The sequence below is a fragment of the Eptatretus burgeri genome, chromosome 18 (assembly GCF_056783735.1).
Source record: "Eptatretus burgeri isolate ZD-2024b chromosome 18, Ebu_testis_v1, whole genome shotgun sequence".
NCBI classification, from domain to species: domain Eukaryota; kingdom Metazoa; phylum Chordata; class Myxini; order Myxiniformes; family Myxinidae; genus Eptatretus; species Eptatretus burgeri.
This window is the reverse complement of record NC_140978.1, coordinates 19,972,346-19,988,000: the sequence shown is the minus strand read 5'-3', so window position 1 is coordinate 19,988,000 and position 15,655 is coordinate 19,972,346. Positions and strand designations below refer to the sequence as shown.

Here is a 15,655-nt window from a genome sequence, read left to right as displayed (position 1 = left end):
AGGCTGCAAGCAGCCCCTGCCGAAACTCTCGTCTGTGTTCGGTGAGGACACGAAGAGCTCTGTCCTATCCTTAAGAGAGGATGATCACCTGTCTCTGTTATCATCTGAGCTCAAGCGTTTGGACATTGGGATTGCAGCTCTCTCTGAGGTTTGGAGACCAGATTGCGGCGAGATAATGGTGGGTGGTTACGCCTACTATTGTTCTGGTCACTCTGATGGTTACCGTACCCAAGGAGTTGCTGTAGCTGTGTCCAATAAGCTGACCCCAATGATAATTGAGGTAACACCGGTAAACGAGCGTATTATGAGATTAAGGATTCGTCACTCCTTCGGTGTCATTTCCCTGGTCTCTGTTTATGCTCCGAATGAGGCAAGTGATCTCACCGTGAAGGATGCATTCTATGCCACGGTCGAGTCTGTGGTTGATCAGTGCCCCAGACGAGATACACTTCTAGTCTTGGGGGATTTCAATGCATCGACTGGAACTGATAGGGATGGTTATGAGGTGTGTGTTGGTCCCCATGGATCAGGAACTATGAACCAGAATAGCACTAAGTTCCTTGACTTTGCAAGAAGTCATGGACTTAGGGTGGCTGGTTCATGGTTTCAGTGCCCACAAGCTCATCGCTGGACTTGGTATTCCAACGCTGGCGGTGTGGCAAAGGAGAGTGACCATGTCCTCATTGACGGTCGTTGGAGGATGATCCAGAACTGCAGGGTCTACCGGAGTGCTCAGTTCCTCAATACTGACCACAGGCTTGTTGTAGCAACTCTAAAGCTGCACCTTAAATCCTGGAGAATGGTACCAACCCAGCCTAGGCTGGATGTTTGCATGCTCAGGGATGAGAGAGTAGCTGAGGAGTTTGCGAACAGGCTGAGTGGACACTTGGGGGGTCTGGGTGCTTTGGGGGGTCCTGAAGAGTTGTGGAGTGCCTTCAAGACCACCGTCCTTGATGTTGCCGGTGGATGTTTTGGAACTCACCGCAGGGCAAAGAAGAATTTTGTCTCTCAAGGGACACTGGATACCATTGACCAGAGTCGCAGGGCCAGGTGTACTGGGCCCTGTGTATGCCCCTGTTAGAATAGGTGTACCAAATCCCTGTGTCGTAAGAGGCGACGAGGGTTGCGTCAGAAAGGGCATCTGGCGTAAAGCCGATGCCAAATCATTATGCGGATTATTACGGATGATCCGCTGTGGCGACCCCCAACGGGTGCATCCGAAAGAAGAAGAAGATATATATACATATTTACTCTTGCGGTTCTGGGAACCGCCTCCCTCCAAAGCAATAGCAACCATCATACAGTGGTCCCAAAACAGTTTCCATTAATATACAGTACGTCTAGATAGTCCCTTCCCTTTTGTCTAGCGGGAAAACGGGACAGTGTGTTGTGTGCATCTCATAGCTCGGTCTGTTTACACCACTCTCACTTCATTTCTACTATTTTTTTCTACTTATTCCTGAGGTGAATCCGAATTTGGGTCCCCACGGAGGCTAACATGTGCAGCACATGCTGGGGGAGGGGAATACAAAGCCACAACAACACTGCACAAGCATCGACAGCGCAGCTGTTAGGATACAGTGGTACCCTCGAAGGAACCTCTGCCGCAAGCTCGAGATGATCGTCTGACGTTTCCAATAACCTGGGATGAGATTTCTGGTTGCATTGAAAAGGCATATGGATGAATATCTCTAAAAGCGGCTGCACAGATGTTGATTTTTCACAACACATAAGCCAAAGACCCAATATCGACAAGAGCGTGGCTGGCAGCTTGGTGCCAATAACTACATCGTCAGAGACCGACAATAGAAAAACAACAACCACACCAAGTTGCACAGGATAGAAGTGTGCAAGATACGGGTGGCGCATTCTTTTCAACCCATGTCTGGATTTAATTATATCGGCATCCTCTTTTCCATACATTTCTCCATCTGATACTTATATCGATATTCTCTTTCATTCCAAACCTCCATCGAATTATTATATCTGATTGTTCCCCTCAATTCCTGACACAGTTCGTGGTTGGCCCCACGCACACGATATCAGAATCGGGTGAACGCAAGCGATGGCCACGTGCTTAATGGCGGATCTGTGCGCACTGTACGGGACATGCTCGATGGCATGCTTAGGTCATGACACCTTATCATTGTACAGAATGGGGCACGAATAACACATCTTTGTTCGGGTCTGTGCATGGGTTTACCCTAACACCTTACCGTCGGTCCTCGCTGGTGGCCGCGGGTGTTCCCCACGGATGGCGGACGGCTCCTTGCCTCTCCACCCGGCGAAGCCGTGATCAGGCAGAGGCATGCTGTGCAGTTTGGATCGCTTGGGCCGCATGGCACATCATGGAGCAGGCATTGATCAGTGCTAATCGGCGGTGCCCGGATCAGTGCTAACATATATATATATATATATATATATATATATATATATATATATATATATATATATATATATATATATATATATATATATATATAACATCCTGCAATGTGTAATCAGGAGATAATGTAATGGGCTGTTGTACTCACCTTTAGCTATGCTAAGATTATGAAGAAAAACCTCCACATTCAAGTACCAATATAATGCTTTTATTCACACTTCTGAGTTTTGTTCCAAAATTGTGAATCTGCCAAAACAGGAGGTGAAAATTTGTTACTCATTAATTTACAGATGTGGTTGAACCTGGCCAAACTGGCTAGATAATGCTGTGAAGGATGTAACCAGATCAGATATCAGTCATAAGAACGAGTGGTTAATAAACCCACTGTACCTGAAACTTATCTTCTGATTGTGTTGTGGCTTTGGGTCTGCTAGACCTCTTCCTGTCAGAGTTTCCTCCAGTTTCCAAGTGCCTTTTGATGGTGTTTGAAACTGTACTCACTGACACCTTGGCTCCTTGCAATTTCTCCAAAGGAATGACCTACATTTTTAAAGGTTATAATGGTCTGTCTGTCTTCCTTTGTTAATTGTCTTTTTCTCGCCATTATGATACAAATATACTACTTCCCGCAGTGCAATATTGTCCAAATAATGCTTCAGAGGGTGTAGCAACACAATCTGTTCAAACTGCTTTTATACAGATGGAGGGTTTGTAACTAATCAACAAAAGTTGAGACACCTGTAGGAATTGTTTGTATCAACTTTCAAGGCTTAATTTACTTCTATTGTTGCAGAACAGCTACAGTTGCTAACCCATTACTTGTTCCCTGAAAAGGGCCTTTTTAACAACTCTGAAATTTAAGTTATTTTTCAGTTTTTGGTAACCTAAACTTTTTTTAACCTCTAGCAGTTTACCGCTTAGCTTTGCACCATTTCTGGTTATTCACTGGACTTGACCTGCTTAAATTTCAGTAAAAACTGGAAAAATGGGGGTGTTCTAAAGCTTTTGACTGGTAGTGTACACGTGCATTTGAATGGCACAAGCAGTTCAAAGAGGGAGAGGAGGTTGAAGATGATCCACGGTCTGGAAGACCTTCAACGCGCAGAATGGCGGACAACATTGAGCGTGTGAAGCAGATGGTGTGCGGAGATCGTGGAGTCATGGGGCAGATGATTGATGAGGAACTTTCATTCAACAAGGACACTGTCTGGAGCATCATCACTGAAAATCCCAAAATGTACAAGGTGTGCATAAAGATGGTCCCCAAGCTTTTGTCCGAAGACCAGAAACAGCAGAGTCTCTGTCTGGCAAGACATTATCGAGTGCCTCGAGGACGATCCAGACCTGCTCGGGAGAGTCATTACTGGCGATGAATCGTGGATATTCGAATACAATCCCGAGACCAAACGGCAGAGTCGTCAGTGGAAAAGTCCAGCATCACCAAGACCAAAGAAAGCAAGGATGTCGAACTTGAAGGTCAAGGTGATGCTCATTGCATTTTTTGACATCAAGGGAATCGTCCACTTCGAGTTTTTACCAAAGGGTTAAACAGTGAATCAATATGTGCACAAGGAGATCCTCCGGTGCCTCATGAGATCAGTCTAGGACAAGAGGAGGGATCTGTGGGAGAACAACGCCTGGTTGCTCCACCAAGACAATGCCCCTGCTCACAGTGCCCTGAGCATCCGACAGTTTCTGGTGGAGAGGAATGTGCCAACTCTGGAGAAACCCCTGTATTCGCCAGACTTGGCCCCTTGTGATTTTCTTTCTGATTCCCCAAGCTCAAGGCCCAGTCATGCCTTGACGTTTTAGCCAGCAATGGCAATGTATCAAAATGTATGTAAAACGTTGGCGTACGCTGAACTTTTGATGTTTTTTTTTTAAAGATTCGGACGTATTCATAACGAGTTCGTCGGATGCATAACATATTAGTAACGGACACAGAAAGTTTCGTTTTCTTATAGATAACTTATACCAACGAATGCTTAGCCTGTTGTCGGCGTTCACAACCTATGCCCAACGATCGTCTAACTTATGCATAGCGCGCTAAACGTATCGCCGACGATCACATGGCGTAGCCTATTAAAAGGCTGCCGCACAACGATTCAAATCATAACCGCCGGAGAAATGGAAATGTTAACATCGCAGTCACACCTTGGCGATCTTGCCAGCGTATGTCGACCTCTGAAAAATGCGTCTAAAACGCTGGCGCACGTCGAATACGGTATGGGTAAGTTTGGTATACGTGAATAGAACGCTAAAGTACGCTATCATACGTCGTAGTAAGTGGGGTAGGTCTTGAAATTTTAAACGTGTTAAACATTTTACGACGTACTTGCCGTATGCCTCACACGTTCCGCATGTGATGGGAATAAGTTGTACGCACGATATGCAATCGTTGGCACACGTCAACAAAAGTTACTTGCAAGTTACTCATCAGTCAAAACACGTCAAGGTAATGGTTAGCGTCAGTGTTCCAGACTCCCTGGGTTTTTTTTTTTCCTTCTGTATGACGATGATGTTGACACTTCGATTTCTAGTGTGGTTATAATATAATATAATTAATAGGCTGCCGCTCAACGATTTAAATCATAACCGCACTAGAAATCGATGTGTCAACATCACCGTCATACCAAAGGAAAAAAAAACCCAGGGAGTCTGGAACACTGACGATAACCATTACCTTGATGTGTTTCGACTTATGAGTAACTTACAAGTAACGTGTGTCGACGTGTGTCAACGATCGCCTAACGTGCCTACAACACGTTACTCATATGTTAGAAATAAGTTTCGGGTACGCTAAACATCACCTCGACGTGTTTCGACTTATGAGTACCTTACAAGTAACGTGTGTCGACGTGTGTCTACGATCGCGTAACGTGCCTACAACTTATGGCCAGTGTAGCGGAACTTGTGAGTCATACGTGGCATAAGTCGTAAAATTTCAAGCATGGAAAATTTGAGGACAACCACAAAATACAACAATGAAAGCCAGCCTACTACAAGGTATGGCAGTGTTTTTCAGCATGCTCTCAATGTTTCCAAAACTTACCCATAACGTATTCGACGTGTGCCAGCGTTTTAGACAAATTTTTCAAAAATCGGCATAAGCTGGCTAAAACGTCAAGGTGTGACTGGGCCTTCAAGGGGGTGATCAAGGGGACACAATTTCCTGATGTGGAGGCCATCAAAATGGCAGTGACGACGAAGCTCCGGAGGATTCCAGGAGAAGCCTTCCGGGAGCGCATCGAAGCATGGAAGAAGAGGATGGACAAGTGTGTGAGATTGGAGGGAAGCTATTTTGAAATGGACAAGTTGTGATTTCAATATATTTTTTGGAATAAAACTTCTGTGAAGTCAGTCCCGTTACTTTTTACACGGACCTCATATGTGTGATGTCGGTTTATGTAAATGATCAAAATCATCTTCTTTTTCTTTTGGTTGAACTTTCTTATAACCTCCACCACCGTAGGTGAAGGAGTTTATCTTTTCACCCCTTTCTGTCTGTTTGTTTGTTTGTGTACAGGATATCTCAAAAAGTTGTAGACGGATTCAGAGAAAACTTGGTGGACAGGTTAGGTGTGTGGCAAGGACTAATTGATTCGATTTTAGCGAAGATCCGAATCCGGATCTTGATACGAGAATTATCAAATTTTTTAAGTGATTCTTCACCATTGAGAGATGGAGCCAAAAACGATATAGTACTGCAAACCATGATATTTCAAAAATGTATTTGGCCCGATATGTTTTCGTGGATCAGGCATTACGTGGCAGAGGGAGGTATGCGCTCTACTGAGTGCCCCTCTCATTTATTTATTTTCGCTTTTTATTAAATTCATGAATTATTACTAAAAAAAAGAAAACACAGCAAGAAAGAGAGACTTCCAACTTATGTTGCAACACCAGCTTTCACCTTCATTCTTTAAATCAAGCTAATTCATATTCATATCTCTTGCCACAAAAACCTTAAGTCCTCTATTTATTATACACAAAGTAAAATCGTCAGCAAGACTTGGACCAAGAACTTGCAGTTATTGAGGTCTTTCCTAAATGTTCAACTCAATAAACTGACCAAACAATGTAAACCACACACGGAGAGCTTCGGTTCAAACCAACAGGTCGTCTCCAGTAAGTAATCAATCAACCAACCACACTAACTTCATCTCCAGGGACAAGATTGATGAGCATCTCGTAATGACTGTCGCGCAGAAAGGGACTTTGCTGCTGATAATGATTTATCGAGGCAGTGACAATATCTCGATGTTGGTGGAAGCCCGTGTTAGCTCACTAAAGCTTTCACAATTACTTGCACCATTGCAATATTTCAAATGCACAAGTAAAGCTGTACAGATAAATTAGGTTGAGGTGGAAAAATGCCATCGAGTTATTGTAAATTGCTGAAACATAGCTTGTGTGTTTTTCCCGTTTGGTGAATCCGCCTCACTCAAAGGCACGTTAACTAGGTGAGTGGAACTCCCGTGCGATAATCTGGGAGTTCAGGGTTAAAATCCATTGGCTGTAATCTAATCCTGTTTGGTACTGCTGAGCGAACTTGCAGGTCGGTTTGGCATCAAATAGAGCGGGGAAGGAGGATAAAGGTCTGGTGTGGTGGGGATGGGGAGAGAAGAGAGAAGAAAACAGAGTAACATCGAGAAAGATGAAAGGTTGAGGAGGGTTAATGAGGTTAAATTTTCAGAAAGAATGCTTGCCTTTTGCATTTTGTCCATAGAAATGCTTACAATTATCTTAGTGGAAACAGAACTCTGATTTCTACAGCCTCAACTTTGTGAGCCACATTCAAATTTGTTGTATGACTGACTGCTGCTGATGAGATTAACAATATTGGCCATGCAGGTCTGTGCAACTGTCTTCTGAAGTCTACTGTCCCATGCTCTTCCCTCCAGAGTATCAAGTACACCGCACGCAGCTACCTCAAGGTCTCTCCTATTTATACCTATCAGTCTTCCATGCACCCACTGAGGACCTTATCCCCTTTTCACCAACAGATCCTCCTCTCATGCTGTCGTGCATCCTGAACGTTCTTGTCCCAATTACCTCTTCTCCACAGAATGTAGCTGTTGACCCTTTGCATCCTGTTGTTTCACTCTTCCATGATTTTGATAGGTCAGGTATGGGAGCATGCGCCAGAGCAGCATGTTGCTGTGTCCACTTTCCGCCGCTACTTCAAGGGTCTCCGTCTGGCCATCCCCCACACAGATGCCTGGCCCATCCCCATCTCCTTGAGATGCCGATCAACCTGCTGCAACCAGGAGGCAAATGGGAGGCCCATTGGCCTCCTCTACTCACGAGACTCCCTCGCTGAGAGAATCTGGTGAGCAGGATCAGCATCAGGAAAGTGAGCCACATATCCATACAGCAGCAGCTGACGTTCATGGACCATGTAGGTAACAAATCTCATCCGAGTCTCTCTCAGCAACCGATCGTTGGACACAAAGTCTGACCAGCGATAGCCAAGGATTCTCCGAAAAGACCTGGTACCAAAGGAATTAAGTCTCTGTCTCAGATCCCTGGTCAGAATCCAAGTCTCACATTCATAGACCAAGACTGGAAGCACCAAGGACCTGGAGACTCAGACGTTCATCCTCCCGCACAGGTACCGGCAGTGCCACACCCCATGATCCAGTGAATCCATGACTCCCCAGTCCCAACCCAGACGTCTGTTGACCTCTGACTCACAACCAGCAGAGACATGAATATCACTGCCAAGGTAAGTGAATCTCTCTACGACCTCAACATCCTCATCAAAAACAGGCACAGATAGGACAGCGGCATCCAAGATGTCATTGAAAGCCTGGATCTTAGTTTTGACCCAGGAAACTCATAATCCCAGTGGCTCCGACTCCTCATTCAGCACCCTGAGGACCCCTAAAAGGATATCTAAAGTCTCCGCAAAGATGACTGCATCATCTGTGAAATCAAGGTCAGAGATCTTGACATTCCCAAATGAAGCACCATAGCTTGATCTCTCTGACATCCTCCCCAGAATTCATCCATACAAGTGCAGAAAAGTGTGCGGGCCAGTACACACCACTGATGAACTCCAGTAAAAATTGGAAATAAGTCAGAGATGGTACCACCATATCTCACAGCACTCTCAGTACCAGAGTAGAGTTCAGACATCAGATCGATCAGTTTTGGTGGCACCCCACGAAGACCAAGAATCCTCCAGAGGACATCCCGATTCACTGAATCAAATGCTTTACAGAGATCAACATAGGCTGCAAGCAGCCCCTGCCAAAACTCTCATCTGCGTTCGGTGAGGATATGAAGAGCAAGGATACGGTCAATCGTTGACCTCTTTGGTGTAAAGCCTGACTGCTCTGGGTGCTGGTGCTTAAGCAGATGGTGGCGAACCCCATCCAGAATTATCTGAGCAAAGACCTTGCCCAGCACTGAGAGCAGCGTCACCCATCGGTAGTTGTTGCATTCTTGGTGATCACCCTTCTCTTTCCAGAGAGGGAAAACAAGGCCCTTCTTCCAGTTAGTTGGGATGATGCCTGTGTTCCAGGTAGAGCACAAAACTGCAAGCAACGACATGAGTGCAGCACTTCCACCAGCCTTGAGAAGTTCAGCATGGATGCCAAAGATCCCTGGAGCTTTACCCCAATTCAACCGGTTCACCGCTGCCTGTGTTTCCACAAACGAAGGTGGACCAAAGTTGATTGGAGGGTCAGCAACACTGATTGTAACACCCTTGATGTCCAACTCGACAGCTGGGGGATCAGCCTGGTACATCTGCTCAAAGTAACCGGCCCAGCGGGCCTTCACTTCAGACTCCTCTGTCAAGAGCCTACCACCCTCTACTATAACTGCAGCACACCGAGGGATGGGCTTGGATGAACACAATGCGCGAATTCCCCTGTAAGCAGGACGAGAATCACTTGACCACAGGTGATGCTCTACGCTCTCACAGATTCCTCACACATAGGCCTCCTTGTCCACCCTCGGTGCATGCACGTACAGTTTTACTCCTCAGCTCCCTGAACCGCTCAGCTCTGCCATTCAGCCTGGCCCTGCGACCCTGGTCAATGGTGTCCATTGACCCTTGAGACAAAATTCTTCTTCACCCTACAGTGAGTTCCAAGACATCCACCGGCAACATCAAGGAGGGTGGTCTTGAAGACACTCCACAACTCTTCAGGACCCCCCAAAGCACGCATACCCCCCAAATCTCCACTCAGCTTGTTTGCAAAATCCTCAGCTACCCTCTCATCCTTGAGCTTGCCAACATCCAGCATAGACTGGGATGGTACCATTCTCCTGGATTTAAGGTGCAACTTCAGAGGTGCTACAACAAGCCGGTGGTCAGTATTGAGGAATTGAGCACTCCGGTAGACCCTGCAGTTCTGAATCATCCTCCAGCGACCATCAACAAGGACATGGTCAATCTCCTTTGCCACACCGCCAGCATTGGAATAACAAGTCCAGCGATGAGCTTGTGGGCGCTGAAACCATGAACCAGCCACCCTAAGTCCATGACTTCTTGCAAAGTCAAGGAACTTAGTGCTATTCAGGTTCACAGTTCCAGACCCACAGGGACCAATACACATCTCATAACCATCCCTATCAGTTCCAGTCGATGCATTGAAATCCCCCAAAACTGGAAGTGTATCTCACCTGGGGCACTGATCAACCACAGACTCGAGTGTGGCGTAGAATGCGTCCTTCACGGTGAGATCACTCGCCTCAGTCGGAGCATAAACAGCGACCAGGGAAATGATACCCAAGGAGTGATGAATCCTTCGTCTCATAATACGCTCGTTTACTGGTGTTACCTCAATTATCATTGGAGTCAGCTTATTGGACACAGCTACAGCAACTCATTGGTATGAACATGGTAACCATCAGAGCGACCAGACCAATAGTAGGTGTAACCACCCTCCATGATCTCACCGCAATCCGGTCTCTGAACCTCAGAGAGTGCTGCAATATCGTTGTCCAAATGCTTGAGCTCAGATGATAACAGAGACAGGTGATTATCCTCTCTTAGGGATAGGACATTCCAGGCACCCACCGGAAGGGACCTCCTCAGGTTAACCCAAGCAGACTGCCATCTGGTGGACGACACCTCAGCACCACTCCGATACACTCTCTCACAATGTGACCTGGGAATGTTACCCCATGGTTTCCCTCCTGTCATCAAAGATTGGGGGTCCAGAAGAATTTGCCCCAATCCCGTCATCCAGTGAGCTTCCCTGTGAAGGGAAGCTGCACAGGATGTTCTCCCACGGAGTGGGTTTTCAGATTTTTTTATGCTTCGAGAATGCTTTGCGGAGTGAAGGGTTTTACGGTGGCCGGAGTGCAAATCCTGCCACCAACCTCCTAATAAGAAGTAACCCAACTGCACGAGGACGTCCGCAGACACAGTTGGGCACTAGATATGGATGGCCGTTGGCTCATAAGGAGCTCCTCTGCCCTTTGACAGGTTTTGTTTTTAATCCTGCTGGGTGTCCACATGATACACCCTCCTCACCAGGAAACCTGGTGGGGGAGACGGTTTAGTCACCGACAACCCGACCATGGAACAAGTTAGTACAGGTTTACATGATACCTGTTGGAAGTCATAGATCTGATCTGGCCTGACCTGACAATAACTGCTTTAAAATAACTGCTATAAAAAGAGCTATATATATGCACTTTTTGTATTACTTTATGTTAAATAACTGCAAAAAGATTTTGATAACTGCTTTAAAAAAAGAACGACGACGGCATTTCAGACTAATGAGAAGTTTGAGTGAAGGCAAGAAAAAGGGCCATGATTATGGACAAATCTCATTTCCCACCCCCCTACCCCCCATCTCTTTTCTTGCAATGATCTATAGTTCAAGGAGAATGTGCAGATATTAAACAGGAGCGTTCTTAAAATACCTTACCCTGTGCAGTCTTGACAAAAGGGGGAAGGGAAGGTATTTTCAAATCTTGCTTTGTGCTTCTGAACACAAGCAATATTTCCTACGAGCCACCATTTTGTCTGACTCTCAATAGTTCCCAACGCTGAGAGTGCGAGTAGCAAATTTGATTGGTTGAAATGGGATAAAATGTCGTAATATTTTGTCTATCTCCTGCTAAACTGGAGGTTTCTGGAAGTGACAACAAGGCGATTTGTGTTCTCCAGTGTTCAAATATATAATTCAATTGAAAGAAAATAAAAGATTTCAAAGCTGTAGGAAAAATATTTTTGGAAGTTTACCATCGTTGATGCACCCTCTTTTATGTATTTTCGTAAATCGTAGTTATCAACTTCTGCTCACCACTAAAGGTTGATGACTTTTTCCACGATGAGTGGTGTCTCATAAGCTGTTCAGCTTGAGTGCATGTGAACACAATCACAACTTCAATAAGAAGCAAGAAAAACGACGACGGTGTATCATGAGTGGGCCAATTTTGCGTCGTGTCCGCAAAGTAATTTGATTCACTCGATGACGCGGGTGTCCTAAATGTCCAGTGCCCTTGGGAATAAGCTGCTCCCCCAAAAGAGGTATGACAATAGAAATCCCACGGTTAAAAGAAGTGAAAACCCACTGGAAATAGTGCTCCGCAATGTGGTGCATGGTATGAAGCTCCATTCATCAAGAGAGGAATGTGTCACTAAAGATAGTTCTGCGAATGCGATTCAACTCCAGCAAACTCCTGTGAACTCCAATGTACTCCTGTTTAACTCTCGTAACTCAAGTTCGAGAATAATTTCCACAACGGTGTAAAATGGCGAGCTGCCAGGCAAGGAGAATGACGAGGGTGTAAAATGGTGAGCTGCCAGAAGGAAAAGCCCTTTCTTCCTCTTTTTGTCCTGCGAGAGAGTGGTCCTCGAGATCCATAGCCATATTGAGCAATATTAATGGTTCGAAACCAGATTTAAAAAACAATAAACCACAGCTGCAATAAATAACAGCTTGTTATTGGTTGGACAAGTAAATGGATCAAAGTTCATGATGTAAAAGTACGAACAAATTGGCACGGACGAAAAGTACACTACAGCATATATTGTTATGGGGGCGGGTATCGGTGGCGAGCACGACCACTAAAGGGAGCAGTGGAGTCGTCTCCCACTGAACACCCGGAATTTAGGTCGTGACTCTCGGATAAGTCCGAAAGGCACGGGTCCCTTACAGGACCATGAATCGCCAATAATTTGACGCGTGGGGTAGGGTCAATTGCCAAACTTCAATATACCTAATTACCCACGCGGGCAAAGCTACCGGAAAATTCACACCCTCGACGGACCTCGAGCGGAACAAGCTGTTACCGTGCCCGAACCGTGTGTAACCCAAGCGGAGATTACCAAGGCCTGTCGGTCCAAATGAACAATTTACGGCCTCGCTATTTCTCAATACACACCATGCCAAGCCAATGAAAGAAACACAGAAACAAGCTGGAACATTTAACAAAAGAGATATTTGTTTATAACGGGGCAGGGGAGCATGCAAGAAGGCAGAGTTAACCGAATAAAAGGAATGAAATTTACATACACGGCATTAAACGTTTCTACTTAAAAGACGGGCCCACACACAGACACACACCCCTCCCCCAAAAAATGGTGGCTGCGGCCTTTATTAATTCCTCCAGCTCAGAGGGAAGGTGAGCTGGAGGTAAGAATCTGGCTTGGACCTTCCCGCTTCATGCAGTTCTCGATGATCTGGCCTGGCGGGACTCGAACCCGCAACACGTTGCCGCTCCAAGCACCAGGTATGGAGGGTAGCGTCGGGCGCTGGCATGCTCCACCGGCAAAACAGGTGATGAGGCAGGCAAAGCAAGTCAGCTAGGCAGGCAGGCAAGCGATTCTCCTCCGGCTCACAGGCAGGCGATTCACGGCGGGAAGACTCAGACTCTCTCAGCGGGTTGCCCCCACACAATTATCCCTCTTTCTTGACAGGTGGGAGGTATCAGTCTCATGTCCTTCCCCTCCTCATTGGACAGGCGTGTCGGGCGATCTCCCGGCCGTCCAAAATTGGTCGGAGGTGGGTGCTCATGTCTCCACCCCTCGACCAGGAAGTCGAGCAGCAATATGTTGCATTGGCTCCCCATTGGCCTAGAGGCGGCAGACGTGCTCGCACCCCTCTGATTGGCTGAGAGCGGCGCCATGCCCGTATTTGCAGCGAAATTCAAGACGCCAACGTCGAACGAAACCCCGCCTGGCACATTGGACTCTGCCCACGTACGTGCTGACACGCAAGCGTGCAATGGTGCCGGTGGATGATGGTGGAAGGAAGCGAAGGCAGGTGTCATTGTTGTGGTTGTTGGTAGTAGTTGTTGTTGATGATGTAGTAGTAGTTGTTGTTGTTAAAAGAGCTAATAAACCTGACTATGCAATAATTCGTAGTGCACACATGTAATTCCCATTAGACAAAGGGGGGGGTGGGGGGGGGGTTCTAACTGTAAACGCATACTTATCGAAATAACTGATCTATAGGACCTGGCTGTTGTGTGCAGTAAGCTTCCAAATCCGCAACAATATAAAGTGTCATTATAGTATGGCAATCAATTACTCTAAATACATTTCCTTGTGCACCAACAATTATTATTATTCACCAAAACATACAGAAATAAATTGTGCAACCCATGATTTGTGGAAATGTACTTACACAGAAGACCAAACTTGCTAACGTAATGGTTCGAGTGTCCGCTCTGAGTCTGGGAGGTTGGCAGTTCGAAGAGTTGGAAGCCCAGCCAAATGATGACAAAGAATTAAAAATGGTACATGTTGCTTCTTCGTTTGAAGCTCAGCATTTAAATGGATAGAGAAGGGACAAACAACACTGGGAAAGCAACGTCAAACCACCCATAACCCTTGCCATGAAACTGCTTCAGCAGCACCAATGCTCTGTAAAGAGTATGGTACATTAAAACTCACATGGAAATTCGAAAGTAATCTCCTTCTTTTATATGCAACACAAGACTGTAGGGTAGCATCATTAGCTGAGGGCATGGCTGTACGACTGGCACAATGCCCTCTGCTGGTTAGGGCAGGAATTTGCAATTTGGCCACAGTGCCGATGATAGCTCATCTATGCTTCGTGAAGGACACCTTGCAATCTTTAATGTCCACCACTAATGCTTGCACATAGGACACCTGTTTGCCATCTATCTGATGGATGGCACACCCATTGATGAATCACCCTGCCTGTGAAACACTGGCGTTCCCGTTTATAGCTGCGTCGGGATTCAAACCCAGACTAGATAGCTGAGAGGAGAGTGTGCATCAATCTCGGCCATCCTGCCAGCCCACTAGGGTAATAATTTACATGAACACAAACTAAACAAACATATAAACATATAGTTGCATGTCACAAGTCGTATATAAACCCACACGATTCATTGGTGAATTTGACCCTGTGTCCTGTTCAAACAATACCTCTTTCCCAGTGATCCTGGCTGTCTTGGGCTCATCTGAGTTAAATCTAACACAAGACCTTGTGTTATCATTTGATTTCAGCCCTTTCGCATCTCAGAAATGGCCTGATCTGAGTCTTGGGGACCCTCAAGATTGGAAGTGGGATTAGGATCAGCTTTGTCATGGTCACTTCTGAGCAGCGGAAACGTTTCCTTTTACATTTAATGAGGAAATAAAGACCGATACTCTTTCACCATAGAGTAAAATGTCATCGACAAAACATGTTTGTCAATCCGTTCTTCCAAACTGTACACCTTGACATCAGCATGTATAAATCTCATGCTTTCTTCTTTCCAAAATAGTACTTTTGTTGGAGAATTCACTCCAAAAAAATATTATTATAGTGCAAGACAAACTAAACGAGAAGGCAAGCTCATGAGCAGGATGACGTCAATGCATTCAAATGTGTGACGTCATCATATTGCTTCTCCAGAAGTTCGTCATACATGGAGAAATATTTTTCATAACGAGTTTATAGGAAAGCGACTCAAGCCAGATTTGCCGTACACATTATGAAAAGGAATCTAATTTTATTTTATTATAATAACGATTTTATTTTTCCCCAAGCAGCCAAGTTGGTTATTGTTTTGTACCAAACGGTGGTAGGTTGGCTTTTATCAGTCGACCTGGGGTAGTGCCACCACATATTTGAATGCACTCGCTATTTTCAGTGTCCGGGAGTGGCGGTTCCAGACATTGTTTTTGCCGCGGGGGCTGCTTGTGTGGTTATGGGTCGGTCTAGCCTTCCGCTGAGTGCCATCCAATATATATATATATATATATATATATATATATATATATATATATATATATATATATATATACATACATATAACAGCTTATATTGCCAAGATGATAAA

General features: G+C 45.5%; 1 long non-coding RNA gene across 1 annotated transcript in view; it reads right to left on the bottom strand.

The window, feature by feature from the left end:
* The window catches only part of LOC147008695 (uncharacterized), a 68,244-nt gene that overhangs the window by 9,934 nt on the left and 42,655 nt on the right, over positions 1–15,655 (bottom strand). The gene's annotated exons all lie outside the window — the stretch shown is intronic.